Source organism: Rhinatrema bivittatum, chromosome 6 (genome assembly GCF_901001135.1).
Source record: "Rhinatrema bivittatum chromosome 6, aRhiBiv1.1, whole genome shotgun sequence".
NCBI classification, from domain to species: domain Eukaryota; kingdom Metazoa; phylum Chordata; class Amphibia; order Gymnophiona; family Rhinatrematidae; genus Rhinatrema; species Rhinatrema bivittatum.
Genome location: NC_042620.1, coordinates 133,238,590 through 133,259,055, shown reverse-complemented (window position 1 = coordinate 133,259,055; position 20,466 = coordinate 133,238,590). Strand labels below are relative to the sequence as shown.

At 43.6% G+C, this 20,466-nt stretch overlaps 1 protein-coding gene across 2 annotated transcripts in view; it reads right to left on the bottom strand.

Annotated features, from left to right (window-relative positions):
• Window positions 1–20,466, bottom strand: part of ZNF804A (zinc finger protein 804A) — a 578,558-nt gene that overhangs the window by 37,646 nt on the left and 520,446 nt on the right. The window lies entirely within an intron of this gene.

Sequence of the window (20,466 nt, the reverse complement as noted above, 5' to 3'; positions counted from 1 at the left end):
TAATATAGAGTGGTTCAGACCATCCCCTTGCTCTAGTCTGGTCAATGTTACAGTCCAAAATGGTGCTGAGTGACCATTGCCCCTATCACATGGTGAAGCAATGGCTGGTCTGCACCATTTTGAACTATATCGTTGACTGGCCCGAAATTAGGTGGTGTTCTGAACCACTCCTATACCACAGACTTTTCTTTTATGCAGGGCAGGTATGGGGGCCATCCTAGACCACTAGGCCCTAATTATTTTGGAAGGGGGCATCCAAGAGGGAGGGGTATTGTGGGAGCACTAAGGGTGGTCAACTACCAGGGAAAGGATTTTGCTTTAAGGTAGGGGGGGTTGTGCAAAGGGGAGAGGTTTGGGATGGGGGAAGGCCATTGTCACATTATTTAAAATCTTTTTTTTTTGTTTAACATTTAGGATCCGAGCTACTCGAGATAGGGTCTGCAAAGACCCCTAGGGGGCAGTAGGCCTTTCAGGGAAGTTTAATTATTTTTGGGACATGTGGCCCATTACGAGGTCTCCTATGGGCATCGGGATGTACGTTAGCATCCCGATGTCCCGGCCAAAAAATAACTACACTTCCTTGAAATGTGATAAAATAACGTGACTGAATTTTTTTTAAGTCAGCTGTGTTATATTATTTGCATTAGGAACTTTACATGCATTAGGCAATTTTAAGCATGCAAATACAATTAAAGCAGCTAATTTTACTAGGGGTAGAATTTTATTTTAAAACATATGTGATATCATAAATATTGAGCGCTATGGCTATATCATGCGATAAACAGTGTTTATCAAGCATTATAGCTAGGTTTTAGTCATATACAAACATTCAATAGTTCAATTATAATTCCCAAAATATAAAAATAGAAGCATATTAATACAATTTATCTTAAATAAATCTCTAAGCATTAAGTACAATTCAAGAGTTTCCACAAAAACTAAACAAAATAGATATGAATTTATTACATTATTAGCCTCACATATCAAAATTATATTACTCTTCTATAATCTAAATTATCAATCTACCATATCCTGAAGACACTACAAATAATGAATAACAAATTGAGGATATACAGTATTGATGCTGATGAACTCTTTGATTCTGCAATATACAGTCCAGTAATATACTCCTCATTATGTAACAAAAATGAGCATAAAAGAAGCTACTATATCAGAGGACCATATTCAGTGCCATAGCCAGTCAGATAAGTCAAATTTTATCTGGCTAAGTGGCAGCGGCTGAATATCTGCCCAGGTTCAGCGGCCGCCACTTAGCCAAATAACTACTTTTCTGGCTAAATAGTTAGCTGGCTAAGTGGTGGCCAGTGTGAAGGCAAAACTGGGAGAAAATGAGTTAGTAGAATTACTTATCTGGCTAACTTTAGTCATGTCAGAGGCCTGTCCAAAAGTTAGATGGTTAATATTATCTGGCTAACTTTTAGATAGCTAGGCATAATAAGTGGCACAGTTGCGCCACTGAATATCCCTAAGTTAACCTCTCAGTGCTTAAGTTTATTTGGCAATGTAAGAAATCTAACAGCATAGTATGCTCGTGGACAACTAAAGTTGGCTTGGAGTTACTTGACTCTATTATTAGGCTGTGTTATTGAACAGCATTGTTCACTGGATGCATGAATATGCCATTAAGCACTGGGAACAGATGGAGAGGAAAATGGTGATAAAGAGGAATTTTGCTCAAATTCTCAGGGCAGAAAAGAAATCTAGTAAGAACCTGTGCTTTGTTCACTCCATAAATATCTCAGTAGTGGATACCTGGCTTGAAATTTCTAGTCGTAAAATAACAACATTTTCATCTACATTCTTTCCCTTCTGTGACAACCTTGATTCTCCATGGTATTTTTTGAAAACTAACTTTTCGATGTAGCAGGAGAAAGGATTCTGAGTGCTGGTCAGCTATTTCAGAATGATTCATCTCTATCTAGGAACTTAAGGCTAAGTACGAGAAACTAAAAATTTCTTATTTAAATATATACAGTTGAAGGAACTATTTGCAAAAGAGCTGTGATAGTGAGCTAGCAGGTTCTGAGAAGCTTTTAAAGGTGTATGCAGGCAAGAAATGATAAGCTTCCAGAATTTAGAATATATTGGTAAATTACAATAGAAGTGTTTAGGAGAAATTGATATCAACCAAAGAAAGGGATATAGATTTCTGTGTATCTGAGGATGTGGCTGGATGTATAACATTTTATGCAAGATAGCCAGCAAATATGTACATGTATATACTGTACATAAGTTGCACAAGTTTCCAAAGAGGATTTACACACACATAAGTCTTCTTCGAAAATTATCCCCCCAAAATTATTAGAGATGTGAATCGGAACTGAAATCCGAACCGATTCTGGTTCCGATTCACATCTCTACTATTTACAGTGAGCCCCAGTAAAGTCTTATTTGCATATGATGCTTCCAAATTTACATGCAGCTAGGTGCCAATTTTAGTGTTTACTATCCCCTAATGTTTAGGGGATAGTTTGAAATGCACATTAGGAACTTAAGAACATAAGAACATAAGAAAATGCCATACTGGGTCAGACCAAGGGTCCATCAAGCCCAACATCCTGTTTCTAACAGTGGCCAATCCAGGCCATAAGAACCTGGCAAGTACTCAAAAACTAAGTCTTATTGCTCAGCACACTATTTCTAGCACTTGCAAAATGTCCCTATCATGAATGTTAGCTTTATTACATAGACATCTATGTATGGGATAAAAATATTTCTTTGGAGTTAAGGGATGGGTTTTAGTTTGTTGGAAAATGATCTCTCTGCTACAAACAAGGTTTTGGGAACCTCGTTTTCTAATATTGATATCTTGGAATCTTCTCTGCCACAAGCCTTTGAACTTTCTTTAATAAATATTGATGTGGATAGCAATTTGAAGACTCAGCTGCCTAAGGAATTAACTTTATGGGCTCTGTAAACTACTGTTGTTCACCTAGAAATGGCTGTCATTGGGTAAAAAAGGAAACTAAAAAATTAGTCCCAAAATATTGATGTAGAGACTAACAGGAAGTATTATATAAAATAATGTAGGGAAAGGTAGAAATCTTAGAAAATAATGTATAGGGTGAATCGGAAGCAGAATCGGTTCGGATTTCAGTTCCGATTCACATCTCTAGTAAATAGTAGTATACGGTTCTCCACCCATTATTTACCATGAGACTAGTAAGAGCAAAAATTCAACAATTGCTTCAGGCCAGGTGTTTAGTTTTGTTGTTTTTTTTTTTGGCTGTGCATGTTGTGGTCTGAAATCCAGAACTAAAACAAGAGCTACTTGTTTTTGGTTTTTCCTTTTTTTGGCAAGTGGTCTGAAATCCCCCATACTAATTAGCCATTTCACTTTGGGTCAGTTTCCTCTCTCCATTTAATGTAAAACCCTATCCAGCCCCTATCCCCAGGAATGCCACTGCTCACTACAGGCAAACCTACACACACATACAGGCTAAATGTACATAAGTTTACCTGCATTTCATAATTTTCCACTTCTGGTGTACAACCCTGTTTTACCTGTGGAAAATGGCTTACAAAATTACCTCACTATTTTAATTCTGAATGTCATACATTCTTGGATAGTTAGGAATTTCCCTTTTAGTTATGTTTAGAGATATATTCTCAAATAAGCTGTTGATGTTTTTGTAATTAACTCATTTTCTCTAATATGCAATTGTAAGATGATGTCTTCATAAATATTAGTGCAGTTTGAATTGATGGAGAGATCAGTGGATAAAGGAGACAGAACTGGCGTTTATGGATGCTATGCCTATTTCTTCCTTTCTTCCATCTGTCTTCCTGTTCCCCTAATTAGTGATAAATAATTGATTTGATTAATTTCTGCTGAAACCTATGGACCATAAGCTTGCTTATACATGAAATACATATAAGCAACTATGTGCTTATATGTATTTCATTCTAGCAAAGATGAATAACTCATGTCTGAAAAAATATCACCAGAAACCTAAACAATATCATCATAGAATTTTCTTTCAAGTGTTTGCAAAGACATAAAAAAAAAGCTTGGACTCAGTATTCTGCTATCTACTGCTGTTTGTCAAAAAGCCCAGTGTAGGTATAAGCTAAATTCAACCTGAGATAACACAGATATGAGATCAGTAGTTAATAGAATCAACTATTCTCTTTCCCCTTTGTCTTCTTTCTTTATTTGATCCATCTTAGATCTTTATAATCTAAGGTAGAAAAGTAATCTTTAAAAGCTTGAACAAGAGTAAAAGAAAATGTATATCTGCAAGAATTATGGATATTTGGAAAATATGCTTTATTTTGAAATTACATTTAAGGCCTACTAGGTCATGACCAAAGATGGTATGTTCTAGAAATGTGTGAGATTGTGAAGTCGTTTGCATGATCCATCCCCATTGAGAGGAATCTTTCTAATATATAAATACTCATCTAGAGTCACTACAGAGAGTGTGCATGAGGAGTAGGAGATGAAGGAATTGGTGTAGAAGAGGCAGTATGACTGCTGGCCTTCTCCCCGAGAGAAGCCAGAAAGGAAGGTGAGATTACCTTTCTTTTCTAAAAACACGACAAGGGGCCACTTCTGCTGAGCTTGAAGAGAAGAGTGGTGTTTGCAATTGCCTAGCAAGCTGCATCTGCATCCAAAGGAGGGTATCCATACAAGGTCAGAGAAAGGAGAACCACACCAAAAAGCAGGTACAGTATTATAGGGAGTGTCTGTAAAATAATAGAGGATCCCTTCAGTTACTCTTAAAGAAGTTGTAGAAGGCAATGTAGGCCAAAGGAGCTTGTGATATTTTTGAGTGCCTGTAAATCCTGATTTTTTACTGTAATTTCTGCAAGAGGTTTTATTTATCTGCAACCATTTCTGTAAAAATAAACTTTTCTATTATTTGGAACAACAGTTTCTTGTGACAGGACAATTGTTTGAGAATATTAGGCTGAGAATTAGGCTGAGGAGCTCCTGAGGTTGCTCCCCCTATCTGGAAGAATCTCAAGAGACTGCAGTAAGGTTGCTGGACCTCAGCAGTGTTCAAACGTATTCTTCTGTATCTTGAAGTGAAGACATTTTAAAAAAAATAAAAGGGGGAATATATATTTTTGTGTTCTTGCTGTTCAGTGATCTGTTGTACAATGGCATGTATAACCAGGGAACTGAAAATGGTTTCACAGTAAAGTAAAAGCAATTAGCTGTATAATGAACCCATACAAACAAATGGCTTCAGGAATGTTAATGTTTGTATTTATATTCCACCTTTTGCGATGCTTCAAAACAGATTACCTGCAGTTATTTTCCTATTCCCAGAGGGCTTACAATCAGAGGGGTCTACTAAGCTAAGATATTTTACTGTGGGACAGGTGAAATGTCCGGGTGGGAGGGGAGGGGATGTTCCTGTGATATTTCACCCCTGCAATATTTTTTCTTATGGGGAATGGGGCAAAAATGCTCGAGGCGGCCCACTTCACATTGAGCAGGCCATCAGCTTATAAGGCCGGGCGGCCCAAATATAATCTCCCAAAAAAGGACAAAATCCCCCCTGCCAGACCCCCACCCAGCTCCTGCTGCAGTATTTTATAAATTATGTAGTGGGAGATTCACAGTTAATAAAATACCATATATCTCTGCCATGAATGTAAGCATGTACATTTGAAATGCAAGAAACAGCATGCTTTCTTTACTCATTTTCTAAAAATACATGTGTAATAACTGTAACATGTACACATAATAACGTTCCCCTGCCCTCCTAACCTCCCTGCAAGCCCCTGCCCCTCCCCCCAATAAGACCAGGAGACTCAGTAGTGGATAAGAAAGGCCACAGCTTTATTTAAACTTGATACCTATAGTACCTTTGCTGTGGGATGCCCGAGCGGTATCACCGCACAACCCACAATCCGCCGTCTGCCACAGTCAAGCAAGACAGCTCTGGTGTAACCAGGCCCCCGCTGCATCGAGCAAGGCACCGCCGCACCCCACTGTCCTGTTCGCAACCATCCTAGACAGGACATAATATGGTGTTTGTCCAAGGCAGCATGGCCGGCATCACATTGCCTCACCACCACGGCTTGGGTACCCCACCCCACTTACATTAACCCGCGCTGTGACATATCAAACAACATAACATTACAATATCATAGTACCCGTCTATCTACCTAACACGGTATCCTCACACTGCCTACAGAATTACCACCCCAACCGACTATATATAAATGGGATGGGAGGGTGGGAATGCTGCTGCCGCCGCCAATATGGCGCCTCAGATGACGGCCGGGCCTTTAAATTCATCCCGCGCATGTCATCACGAGGCGCCGCCAACTGTTGCTCCGGCATCACGTGCATGCATGGCTCACCGAAATCTCGCAAGCTGATTCCCACCGTGCAGGACAATGCAGGAGCGAAGGCACCAGGACATCGTGCAGGCAGCCCTCTCTCCCTCCCCCCCCCGAACAGAGGGAAGAGGAGAAGGCCATGGTGGGGAGAAGAGCAGCAAAGGCCCCAGCACCAGGTTATCGACGAAAAGGGTGATTGCTAGGAGTGGGGAGAGGCCCGGTTCTTCCCTTAATGCTGGCAGCCTTGATGTTCCCCGGCCCCCCTAACCTCCCCACAAGCCCCTGCCCCTCCAAATAAGACAAGGAGACTCAGTAGAGGATTACAAAGGCCGCAGCTTTATTTGAACTAAAACACAAACTTGATACCTACGGTACCTGAGCCGTGGAGTGCACATGCGGTATCAGCACGCTGCCCACAATCCGCCATCCACCGCAGTCAAGACAGCTCTGGTGTAACCAGCGCCCCCCCCCCCCCCCACCACCACCACCACCACGTTGAGCAAGGGGGGCCTCACCTCCGGGCACCGCCGTACCCCACTGACCCATTTGCAACCTTCCTAGACAGGACATAATCCGGCGTTTGCCCCAGGCAGCAAGTCTGGCATCACATTGCCTTGCTACCATGGCTCAAGTATCCTGCCGCCAGCATGAGGCAGTTGGTGACCTGCCTCATGTCCCCCCATCAATTAGCAGCGACCGTGGACTCCCTGACACCCAAACATGCTTCCAAGGCTTCCTGCAGTGAGTTGTTAAATAGGTCCTGTCCGATGTCAGACAAATGAATCAAATCACCTCGATTCAGCCCCTCACATTGAATATCAACTCACTCATGTTGAATCTGATGCCCACCTAAACCCTGCAGACATGCGCCCACCTTCCTGTTTAATTTTATGTGCCCCCTGTTCTACAGCTTTGAGTCGCCCCATTTTTTCCACGGTATGATATCGGACCATACCAAGCAACTGTGTTTGAATAAAGCGGTTATGACCTTGAAATACTCCCTGATTGCCTTAAGCAGCTGCCTAGGGGGTACTCTGCCTAGATCATTCCTGCCCAGGTGAATAACAATAACATGCGGCTGAACACACATTGCTGCACGCTGACTCAACAGCATACCGCGGATACCGATCCATTCAACACAGACCCCATATAGTGCCAACCCGAGATGCATCCCATATGGTCTCTCTCTTGTCCTCCTGGCTGCCCGATGAACGAAGGAGTGTCCAACGATCTATTTGGTTCTTCGCCCATTGGGCCCCCCATAACATAAATAACGACATTGTTAATTACCTTCTGATCCCCCCTACAGATTAACCGTGGATGACTTTCATCTACCTATTCTCTGTATTGTTTCCACATTTAAACCAGCCCAGCACTTGTCAATGTGCCAATATGGAAAGAATGAGTCCCGAAATCCCATGGCTTCAGACCTAGATGAGCCAAGGCCTTTTGAGCACTGCCGTGAGCCGATACCTCGTGAGAGGTGCCCCTTCAGCATGTACCAGCAAATGACTCCCCCGGCCTATCTGTTTGTCAAATAACGATCGAGAGTACTTAGGGGGCATGTGACCAGAGATTCGACTCGCCTCAAACATAGCATGGCCCCCCTACCTTCCTGGTCAGTTTTTGAACAAGCATTGCCCCATCCCTGATATGCATGTTCCCCATTAGCAAGCCATTGCTACTGGTGTCCGCTTTGAAGGCAGTTACAAACTCACTCACCCTCAATGCTCCAAAAAAAGCCAAAGAGAACACCGCTCTAAAGAGATGAATCTCAAATCAGAGCTGCACACCACCAGCAAGGCGTTCCATAACCGTACTAGCAACCCGTGTGTAATAGGCTTCCTCTTATCACCCAACCCCGGACCCTACCCCGCAAGCATTTTCTTTACCATGAAGGTCCTAGTCAGGTCCCCCCACCCCTGCGTCTTGGCAAAAAAAGCAAAACCGGCCAGGTGGTTCACTACCACACCCCTGGACACCCCTGCCTCCTTTGCCCTCGCAACATATTGAATGATAATGTTCGCTGGTACTGGGCCCTGCACTCAACTGAGCCCTTTCAAAAACACCTGTACACGCTCATAGCCATGAGAATAGGCAGCTCACTTTACCGGAGCTACCGCACTGCGTAACAGATCCTTGGTGGGTCACATCCCAATGGTCCATAGGCATTCCGGGAACCTCATAGCCTCTTCGTCCGCATTTGGAACCTGCATGCAAAATGAATCCCATTTAGCGTGTGACAGGGAATCGGCCACGCCATTGCTTACACTGGGCATGTGGTGTGCCCTAATAGTCATGCTTAAGCTCAAACACTGCAGAACTATTTCCTTGCAAAACTTCCCCACCCGCGGACACTTCATGGATTGCCTATTGATAACCTCTACCACTGCTCAGTTGTCGCACCAAAATATTATTCTTTTGTTGGCCAACTGTTTGCCCCATACAACCAGGGCCACCAATATGGGCCATAATTTGAGAAAGGTTATGTTCCTTGTCAAACATCTTTCCTTCCATGTTGCAGGCCAGGGTTCGGCACACCATAAGCCTTGAAAATATACCCCAAATCTCCAACTACCTGAAGCATCTGAGTAAATATCCAAATCGTGGTTCGAGACTGGAGGTTTCTGCCAAATTGATACCCTATTGAATTTGCCCAGAAAATTGACCCAAATGTCCAAATCCTTCTTCAGAGCCTCAGATACTGAATAAAATTATGCAGCCTGCTGATTCCCACAGTAGCCCGGGACAACCTCCTTTCTATGGGGATGACTCGGCATGCAATGTTAAGACTACCCATGAGTGAATGTATGTTAGCCAATGTCAGCTTTTGCACTGCTAACGCATTTTCAAGCATTTCCCTGAGCTTACACAACTTGTCAGCTGGTAGCCTAGATATCATCTCCTGGGAATCCAGCTCAATGCCAAAGAATGACAAAACCATGATGAGCCCTCAGTCTTGTCCCTGGCTAGTGGGACTCCAAACTCAGTGGCCATATCCTGAAATTCTTCTAGTAACTTAGAGCAAGTGTCAGACCAGCCAGTTCCAACAAACAGAAAGTCATCCAAGTAGTGAATGACGTTTGGAATACCAACCCTCTGTTCCACCACCCAATGTAAAAAAGAACTGAATAAGTCAAAGGTGCATAAAACTGCACATCCCATTGGCATGTATTTGTCATAAAAATATTACCCCCTGAAACGGAAACCAAGTAGAGGGAAACTACCCAGATGGACAGGGAGCAACCTGAATGCTGATTCGATGTCGGTCTTAGACATTAAGGGGTAGAGTTTATAATTGTTCGCGCACCAGGCGCGAACAAAAGTACGCTGGATTTTATAAGATACGCGCGTAGCCGCGCGTATCTTATAAAATACGGGGTCGGCGCGCGCAAGGGGGTGCACATTTGTGCAACCTGCGTACGCCGAGCCCTCTGAGGCCGCTCCGATATCGGAGCGGCCTCAGAGGGAACTTTCCTTCGCCCTCCCCCCACCTTCCCCTCCCTTCCCCTACCTAACCCACCCCCCGGCCCTATCTAAAACCCCCCCTTACCTTTGTTGCACGATTTACGCCTGCTAAAAGCAGACGTAAATCTACAGCAGACATAAATCTACAGCAGACGTAAATTCTACAACATGTCACCACTTTCAAGTTAAGTACATTACTAACTTGTTTATGGCTGTATTCATATAACAGCTATTATAAAGACTTTAGATCCTTTAGCAACCGATCATTAAATCAAAAACACAGTGAAGCACTCAGTTCCACAGAGGTTACCAGATACATACTAGGGAACTGAGGTGCATATATGAAGGTTGCAGGATTTATCATTTAATGTATCTGTTATATCAAGTCTTATTTTTGAGTGAGAAATGTTGATACATTTGGATATTCAAGTATGGTATCGGCATAACTCAACTTGGGCCCGTAATGGCTAGAATCATTCTACCCTACCACACTGATCATCCTGGGCAAAGCCCTGGTCCAGTTAACTATATTCCTAGGCACTTTGTCTTCTGGACTGCTTACCTCATCCCGACCCTTGCTCTTCTTCCTATCACCTCTCTTCCTTCTCCCTGCCAATAAGCTAAAAATATCTAAATAAGTGCACCTCTTGATCTTTTTATGCAGCACCTGGGAACATTCTCCCACAACTGAAAAGGTAGTGAGCGCAGGCGGCTCCCTCCTTACTTTGTCTGGATTGGCCAAAGGCGTGGACGTGCCCTCATCGCCTGACGAATCTGAACTGGATGAATTGGATGAACTGCCGGAACTAGACCCAGTCCTCGCAGCCCGCCTCCTGCTGCTCTTCCTCCTCCGGTCCTGTGCTACAGTCACTGTCTTAACCCCCCCTCCCCCCACCCGGGACCTTTACCCTCCTTGCTGCGCCCACGAGTGCAGCTGCGTGATTACTGCAACACCGGAGGGGGGAAGTAATCTGGCCGCTGCTCCGCCAGACGTGGATGCTGGCTGTGCCGCCAAGTCTCCCTGTCTGTACCTCTTCTCACGTGTGCTAACCGTGGTGCAGATCTGCAGATCTGCAGAAGAGCGCACCGCTGATGGCGCGTAAAATTCACTGAGTTGGGTCGAGCAGGGCCGCATGAAGCGAAAGACACCGAAGATGACCACGATGCTGCCAACCAATGCTGCCGCCACCGCTAATATGGTGCCTCGGACGACGACCGGGCCATTAAATTTGTCCTGCGCATGTCATCAAGAGGTGCTGCCAACCATTACTCCGGTATCACTTGCATGTGCGGCTCACCGAAATCTTGCAACCTCGTGCAAGCGCGGGATTCCCGCCATGCAGGACAATGCCGGATTGACAGCGCCAAGACACCGTGCAGGCACCTCCCTCCGAACAGAGGGAAAAGGAGAAGGCCAAGAAGGGGAGAAGAGTGGCAGAGGCCCCAGCTCCAGGTTATTGCAGAACTTGGCGATGGCCGGGGGTGGGGAGGTGCCCCGTTCTTCCCTTAATCATGAATTATATGCGGAAGAATTTATTTTGCAAGGAATGTGCATACTCCGGTTATGCTGACACCTCCCCTACTACTAAACCCAGACATCCTACATAAAAAAAATGCAGATAAAAACCAAGCAATTTCAGTTTTGTGACTTAATTAGTAGGTGTAAAAGCAAGCATAGGGATAAATTCTGGACTCTGCCCTGGAATGCCAGTAAACCACATTTATTTTTTTTTTCCTTTATGCATAACACTGCTAATATATGCATATTTTAGGTTTTTGCAAAATATTACTTATGTGCATATATGCTACTTACGCAGGTATTTTCCAGTTTACTGTATAGAAATGTTTTGAAAATTTATCCAAAGATATCAAAGACCTTTATGCCATTGGGGGAAAACCTTGATAAATCAGCCTAGAAAAGGTGTTTAATGAAGCTTTTTCTATCTTTTTAGAATCAGCTTTAAGCATTTAATGCTATACAACAATATTATACACTTTTAGGGGGAGATGATGTAGCTAAAATAAATTACAGCTAGTGCGGACTGTTGGTTTAAAGATGAGTGCATATATATATATATATCTTATGAAATTTTTTATCAACAGAATTAATGATAGAAGCTTCAGATCTGGGGCTACAAAGACAGATGTAGAAGTTATCATTCTGTGCCTCCAATTCTCAGGTATTCACAGAACCCAGCTGTCCTGAAGAAATTTAATCTGGTAACCATCTGGCACTGCTGCAATCAAAATGATATATGTCCCACTACTATAAAATACTTATAACCTAGCTGGGTATAGGAATGCCTAATTAATCTTTCATATATTAAATTCTGTTTTCAGTAGATTCAGTACTTTTTTTCATGATTAATGTTTCATAGGAGGAAAAACTAGACATTCTCATCATATAATAGGTTTGTTTGATTGGATTAATATATTGACTTAGAAATTAATTTAGTTATATGTAATTATGCGGGGACTGAGTATGGAAAAATCTGATGATTTTTATACTATAGCATCATATCTGTAGGAAAAGTGTGGAAAAAAAAATACATCCAACTATATTATCTTATATCCTTAAAATTCCTTTAACATTCTGTTCAAAAATTTAAAAAAGAAATCCTATCATTTGATTCACATACATAAAGCAAGGACATTTATAAGGAGAAAAATACACAAGTCCAAAAAACTAATATATCCTTATTTAAAAGACACTCATAAAAGACAATAGAAAATAGAAAAATATTCATAACCCAGCAATGGGTGATTCAGTATCACATATGCATCATTCATAGGTCCATATCACACCCTAATGGCTGAATATTCAAAGCATGTTTAGCGCTAGATAGCCAGATAAGTAGGACTTATCTGGCTATGGAGTGGATGCTGATTATCCAGTTATGTTCAGCTGTTGCTGTACAGCCACATAAGTCATTTAGGGCCTCATTTTCCAATATCGCATGCGATACCAAAAAGGGGTGTAGCTTAAAGTAGCTAGGTGGAGAGAACATTTGTACAAATCTCATCTTGGAGTGAGTTTCCTCACTCCATAGGTCATCAAATCTTCACAAGAGACCTGTTCGTACGTCTCACGTTGAATGTGAAAGTGGCCCCTAACCCCCTACAATAATACTTAAACCTCACCTTGAGTTACTAGGTGGGCCTCCCATAGGGATACAAATACCTGTCTAGGGAGGAAACACTAAAGCAAGGCTTGCTCTCTCTCTGAGCCTGCATCATACTGAACAGGCCTGTCAGGAGACATCATGAACCATGATATACTGGCAATGTAACCCAAATTGGGCTAATAGCACAACTTGCAATTACAGCCTTTTGCAATACACATGCTTATTAGCATAAGCTACACCCCTTTTTGGTATCCAATGCGATATTGGAAAATGAGGCCCTTAATCTGGCTTGTTGAGTAACTGGATAAGCTGTGGACAGGCAGAGGTGGACTGGGGTGGCGCTCCTTAGCCGGTAGTGTTATCTGGCTAAGTAGAACTATTCAGCCTTAGATGGATGTTATCTGGGTAAGTTAGACCTGCTCAATATCAGGTCTAAACTTACTGGGTCATTTATCAAATTGCGTTAGGGCCTTATTGCATGCGATAGCATGATAACGCCATAACGTGCGCAATAAATAACGCAATGCAAAATGCGTATGCAAATTAAACATTGAGTATTCAAATTGGAGGAGTTTGAGCGGAGTAAATGGTAATGAGGGTCTGCTAGCATGAAATGCGATAGAGTAATGCACACTAATGTGGGATTTAACACCGAAAATAACTGTTGCGGTCTCTGCCGCTTCCCCTTCGCTAGGTCTGAACAGTGCCTACCTCCGCTGCTGGAAACGTCGCGTTCCGCGTGGCTGGGACTCCGGCGGCGCTGCCTGTTCAACGTGGCGGCTGCCATTTCTTGCCCGTCTCCCTGCTGCCGCGCGCGCGAGGATGCCCACTTTGTGCCCATAGCTCCCGGAAGTCTGGCCCCGCCTGTGCTGATGACGTCACGCCCTAAGCCTGATATAACCAGCGTCTGGACTCCTTCTCCTTGCCTTGCAACGAGGTTCACTACTGCCTAGTAGTTCTGAGTTGCGCTTCGTCTGTTCCTCTTTCCTGACTTGACCTTTGGACTGCCTTTGACTTCGCTTCAGCTTGCCGCCTGCCTCTGACCTTGGTTCGTTCCCGACTTCGCTTCAGCCTGCCGCCTGCGTCTGACCTTGGTTCGTTCCCGACTTCGCTTCAGCCTGCTACAGACTCCATTCCAGTCTACCGCCTGCTTCAGTCCGCAGCCTGCTACAGACTCCATTCCAGTCTACAGCCTGCTTCAGTCCACAGCCTGCTACAGACACTAATCCAGTCTACAGCCTGCTTCAGTCCACAGCCTGCTACAGACTCCATTCCAGTCTTCAGCCTGCTTCAGTTCCAGCTTTCTACAGATTCTGCTTCAGTATCCGGTTAGTTACAGTTCCCGCTGCCGCCCGCTGCCCTGTCATCAGCTGGCCCTCGGCCTGTACAGCCAGTCCACGGACTATCTTATACTTTTGGACTTCCTATACTACACTCCCGGCCTAGGCCTTTCCTGCCACTGGACATAGAGCCTACTCCCCAAGTCCCAAAGTTCCAGGACCCTCCTGGGGGGCTCCTGGTTCCCGGGTGAACACCGCCAGCCTGTGGCTCCGCCTCCCGACCTACCCTGTCATCCTAGGTGGGCCGGCCCAAGGGTCCACTACCTCGCCTGCAGTATCCGACTGCAACAATAACTACAACATTTTTTTTTTTTGAGGTATGGTGAAAAAACCTTTTATTGCACTCCCTTGGCCGATATCGTGTATTGCGGGTATTATTGCAGCGATTATCACATATGATAAAAAGAGGCATTCTAACGGACACACCTACTAGACCTTCCTGGGCCAATAAAAATACCTGCTCTTACCTGGCCTAGCTTCCAAAAACCATAATGTTTGTGGCAAGTTTAATTGTTGGGGGATACTGGATGATTTGGTAGGCTCATCGCAGACAACAAGAGGAACAACAACAAGAACCTCAAGTACAGGGAAGAGCATTCCAAGTCCTCCTAGGGAAGTCCCTGCATTGGAGGCAGACCACTGGCTCCACAGGGTTGGGGCCTACAGTGGTGCCTGACATGCATGCGGCCACCGTGGAGGAGATACAGGGAGCACGTCTTTCCTGCACAAGAATCATTGCTGGGCATGCCAGAGGATTATGTGGTTAGCAGTCACCTCAGCTCTCAGGATATCCTGGAATTATATGAAGAAATCCGAGGGGATCTGGATCCAGTCACAGAAAGGACCCACGCTGTGCCTGACCTCACCAAACTGTTGGCCACCCTGCATTTCATGGCAACTGGCTCCTTCCAAACGATAGAAGGAGTCGTGGGGGCACTGTACCAAATCACTTTTTCCCACTGTCTGGACCAGGTCATAACATCTGTCTCTGACCGCATTAATTGCTACATAGCATTTCCTCAGGAGAGGCAGGACTTTATGGACTCGAAGAGAGGCTTTTATGCCTTCGCAAACTTTCCTAATGTTCTGGGAGCTGTCGACTGCACTCACGTGGCCATCATTCCACCCCGTGACAGGAAGGAGATGTACCGCAACAGAAAGCTCTTCCACTCCATCGACATGCAAATGATCTGTGACGCTCGAATGCGCATCCTCAACGTGGTGGTCAGGTACCTGGCAACTGCGCACGATTCCTTTATACTTAGGCAGTCGGGCCTCTGTAAAAAGTTTGAGGATGGATGTACGGTGACAGTTGGCTCGTAGGTAAGAGAGACACTTCTTCCTCTATTCCATCTCTATGTGTTTGTTCCAAATGGCACGGACATGGGGGGGGGGGAGGGGTGGAAGATGTAACAGTATTGCTGCCATGACAAGAGGCTTGCACACGTATGACTGCAGGCCAGTGCCCCAGGGCCAGCCTTTTTCTCCCCATGCTGCACATGCCTGCTAATCTTGTAAGGGCAAACAATGCACTTGCCCTAAAACTCGGTGTGTAAGCTGGCACTATACACTTTCTCCGTGGTCACTTTCTAAATTGCCCTGTTCCTATCATCCAGTTGGAAGCAACTGAAATCTCACTGGTCAATCAAAAGCTTGAAGTATCCATAGCAGAAGTAAAGTTAGATGGCAGGAGACCCCGGTGCTCGCCTGTAACTGTAAGTATTTACAGTTGATGTGAAATCAGGGAATGCCCATGCTCTACCCATTCCATGCCCATTCCCCGCACCTTTTGGGTACTTTTCATTTGTGCATGCAGTGGGATATATGAACATACTTGGGTGGCATTTAAAAACTGCTTGCCACATGCTGGACTGACATATTTGCGTATCTCACCGTTTTAGTGCGCGTTGGAATTTTAAAATTCACCTTTTAGATTCTTAAGGATCATTTCATTGGGATTATGGTGCAGCCACTGTAACATTTTGGTGGCAGGTTTTTTCTTTCTACTTACCCTACTCACTCTACATACTTCTTGGACATATAGATTCCTGTCCCTTTGATGAAGGAAATGAATTTATATTTAACATGAATAATTGAGAAAAATTAAAGTCTTCATTTAAAAATACTGAATATTAAAATATATACGTTTTACTATGACTAGTAGAATCCCTGATCTGCTTGAAATATGGAAAATGCACGGATAAGTTCCATCAGTCATGTTTAAGAACATAAGAAATTCCCATACTGGGTCAGACCAAGGGTCTATCAAGCCCAGCATCCTGTTTCCAACAGTGGCTAATCCAGGCTACAAGTAGCTGGCAAGTACCCAAACACTAAATAGATCCCATGCTACTGATGCCAGTAATAGCAATGGCTATTCCCTATGGGGAGGATTTTAAAAGGCCCGTGCGCGCCGGCGCGCCTATTTTGCATAGGCCGCTGGCGCGTGTAAAGCCCCGGGACGCGCGTAAGTCCCGGGGCTTTCGAAAAGGGGGGGAGGGGGCGTGTCCGGGGGCATTCCCAAAACAACGCGACGTTTCAGGGGCATGCTGCGGCGTTTCGGGGGCGTGGTCGAGGCCTCCGGACCAGCCCCCGGGACCGGAGGACGGAGCGGGGCTGCCGGCGACACGCGCAAAGGTGGGGGGGAGTTAGATAGGGCCGGGGGGGTGGGTTAGGTAGGGGAAGGGAGGGGAAGTTGGGGGGAGGGCGAAGGAAAGTTCCCTCAGAGGCCGCTCCGAAATTGGAGCGGCCTCGGAGGGAACAGGCAGCGCGCGCTGGGCTCGGCGCGCACAGGTTGCACAAATGTGCACCCCCTTGCGCACGCCAACCCCGGATTTTATAAGCTACGCGCGTATCTTATAAAATCCAGCGTACTTTTGTTCGCGCCTGGTGCGCGAACAAAAGTATGCAATCGCGCAAGTATTTAAAATCTACCCCTAAGTCAACTTGATTAATAGCAGCTATTTGGCTTCTCCTCCAAGAATTTATCCAAACCTTTTTTAAACCCAGCTATACTAACTGCACTAACCATATCCTCTGCTTAATTGTGTGTTGAGTTGAAAATAATTTTCTACAATTTGTTTTAAATGTGCTACTTGCTAACTTCATGGAGTACCCCCTAGCCCTTCTATTATCTGAAAGAGTAAATAACCGATTCACATTTACCCGTGGATTCTTTGTTGGTTGTCACATCCGCTATTGGACCAATGCAAGAATAAGCCTAAGATGGTAGTTGCATTTGAAGAAAATATTTTTATGTAGGTCCAGAAAATATCATAGATTCTTATATATTACAAAGTTTTAAAAATGAGTTTTAATGATATTATACTTTTGTGAGTTTAGTGATTTTTAAACCCTTTTTTATCAAAACTTTTATGTTGGAAGCAATCTAATAAATTATAATCAACATGATACTAAAACAGGAATAACTATGTGCACTATACACTATTCTAGAAATTAATGCTGAAGAATTTCAAAAAGAGTAACAGATTCACTTTAAACTCTCAGAATAGTATTTTGTTTTGGAATTGGAGAGTCACTCAGAAAGCAATGGTGCTTAATAATTAATTCTATAACAAACAGTTTGAAAAATATATATTCATTTTATACTTAGTAGTCTGATGCTTTTTCTAATAAAAAATCTACAGTGATGATTTTGGATTTGCTCAACACTTCCATTGCTTATGAGTTATTATGAAGCAATACATTTAGAGCAGATTTTAATAGTAAAGGAAGGGTCAAATATCACTAAGAATAGGAATATGTCATCAAATCTATGATGCTGAATTTCCTAGCTCAATATACGATCCAAAATATCCAGCACGTTATTCCTACATTTTTTATTTTCAATAGATTCTATTAAATATATTATTACATATTGAAATATTACAAAACAGAAAGAATCTTTATTGATAGAAGTTAAGACAAAGCAATAAAAAATAACATCAAATATACAGTAATTCAAGATAATAGTCACATATATAACATAAAAATTCCTTAATATGAGAAAGTTCCTAGAAGGAAAAGAGACACGCAAAAACAAAACAAGTAAACACAAAGACATCATGTTGCAAAATAAAATAAAAATTAATTAAAAGCCAATGGGTAGATAAAAAATACAAGAAAAGTCTGGAAGACCAAGAATAAAACAATTTAACAAATTAACTCAACCTGAGTCTAGGAATTTAAACTAGAATATCAATTTTAAAGGAGTCATAACTACAGGGTTGTCATAAAGTACTGAATTTTCTCAGTTTGGATGGTTTTTTAATCTTTTTATTTATTTATATTTTCCGCTTTTCACACTTTTTCAGCACTTCAGGTACTGTAGGTATTTTACATTAAATACCTGAAATTTGTTCAATGAAAGTCAGTAGTTTTACATGAATATGATCTAATCAATATGCTGATTTTCTAGAGACATGCATTGTATACATTTCAACAGAGCTGAACTTGGCAATATTGAAATGCACATGATCACTGGAACTCAGGCCTAGATACATCAAATTGTTATAAATATATCGGAAATAGCACCGTACTAAAAATGGATGTGGTTAAGGTAATTTCCTGTGTATCGCATTGTTTAGATAATTATCACGTCACGCAGTTCGCATGTTGCGTGTAGCGTCAGCAAATCATGCATCATTTTATGTGGTGTGCATTGATTTGTGTGTAGCGTGTTATTTTTCAGTTTATATATACCGGCTTCCTGCAGCTACCTCTTTGAGGGTGTGTCAGCTGTTTGGAGAGAGGAGAAGAGAATAGGTGAGTTCTTGGTTGGAGTTTAGTGGACAGTGATTTCTGAGTGAGTTGTCTTGTCTTCTGTTCTCAACTGTTTACCTTAACCTTTGTCTTTATCTGTGTGGAAGTTTTTGTTTGTCAAGTTTGTCAGTTTGTCTTTGTGTGAGGCATGGTAGTGGTCAAGTGGAGGAGGAATGTTGGTGAAGAAGAGTGGTGAAGCAGAAAAGGAGTGGTAAGGAGTGATGCTGAGGCATGGTGGTGATGTGGAGGAGGAATGGTGAGGTATGTGGTGAGGTGTGATGGTGAGGTGGAGGAGGAGTGGTGAGGAGGAGTGGTGAGGCATGGTGGTATTGAGGAGTGGAGAGGATGGAACATGAGAGGCAGGGGAGAGGCATGAGTAAAAGAATGGGAGGAGTGAGGCGAGAAGGAGAGAGGAGAGAAGAAGAGAGGATGATGGCAGAAGTGCTAGGGTATGGAGTAAGAGTAGGGACAGAGTCAGGAGTAGAGATAGGGAGGGAGAAAGGATAGAAGGAGTGGGAGGCAAAAGGGGATAGGCAGGTGAGTCCGGTGGGAGGAAGATGACAGACTAGGGATAGCCAGAGAGGGCAGAAGGGAGGGAAGTCAGTAGGGAGGTGGAGGGGAGAGTGGAGCGGAAGCGAGAGTCAGAAAAGGGAGGACCCCTCTCTGGAAGCAAAAGTGGCACTGCCTTCAGACAGCCAGGCAGCAAGGTGCATTCATCTAAGGGCACTGAAGTTCAACCCGGAGGACAATGAGATGATCATTGCTGAGGTCCTGGAACATTATGTCATGCTCTTCAGCAACCATGCAGCCAAGACCTCGAGGGCATCCAAGGGCCAGATCTGGTGCACCATCGCCCAGGTTATCTCAAGGCACAGCAGTGTGAGATACAGTAGAGAGCAGGTGGTCCAAAGGTATGAGGACATAACGGCACTTAGGTTGTCCCCCCTTTGAGTGTACTCTTTCAACATGGACCGTCTGGGGGCCTTTAGTTTTATATCACAGTTGTGCTGCTATCAGCTCTAACATTAGAGCTATTGGGGTGTCAATATAATACCTGCTCGTTAAGGCAGATAGCGAACAAGTATTAAAAAGATACACATGCCAGGCCAGTACAGGGAAGGCAGCCAGTCTGAGAAGGTCTGTCTGCTCACAAGCAACAGCAGGCCTCCTAGAGTCTGCTCTTGGGATGAGGGGTTTGTCTAACGTACACAACTCCCTCACTCCTCCTCAGTTGTCACACAGCTGCTGACTTGGTGTTAGAATAGCCAGCAAGCAGACAGAGGTACATAATACACAGGTTGTGTAGAGGACAAGTGATGTGGGGAAAACTAGCTGGTAAACCTGTCCCCTAAAATCAACTGCAGAAATGTGCATGTACATGCATGTGCATGTACACAAAACATATCGAGCTACAAATCTGTGTAAGCGTAACCTGCCAGCATATACATCTG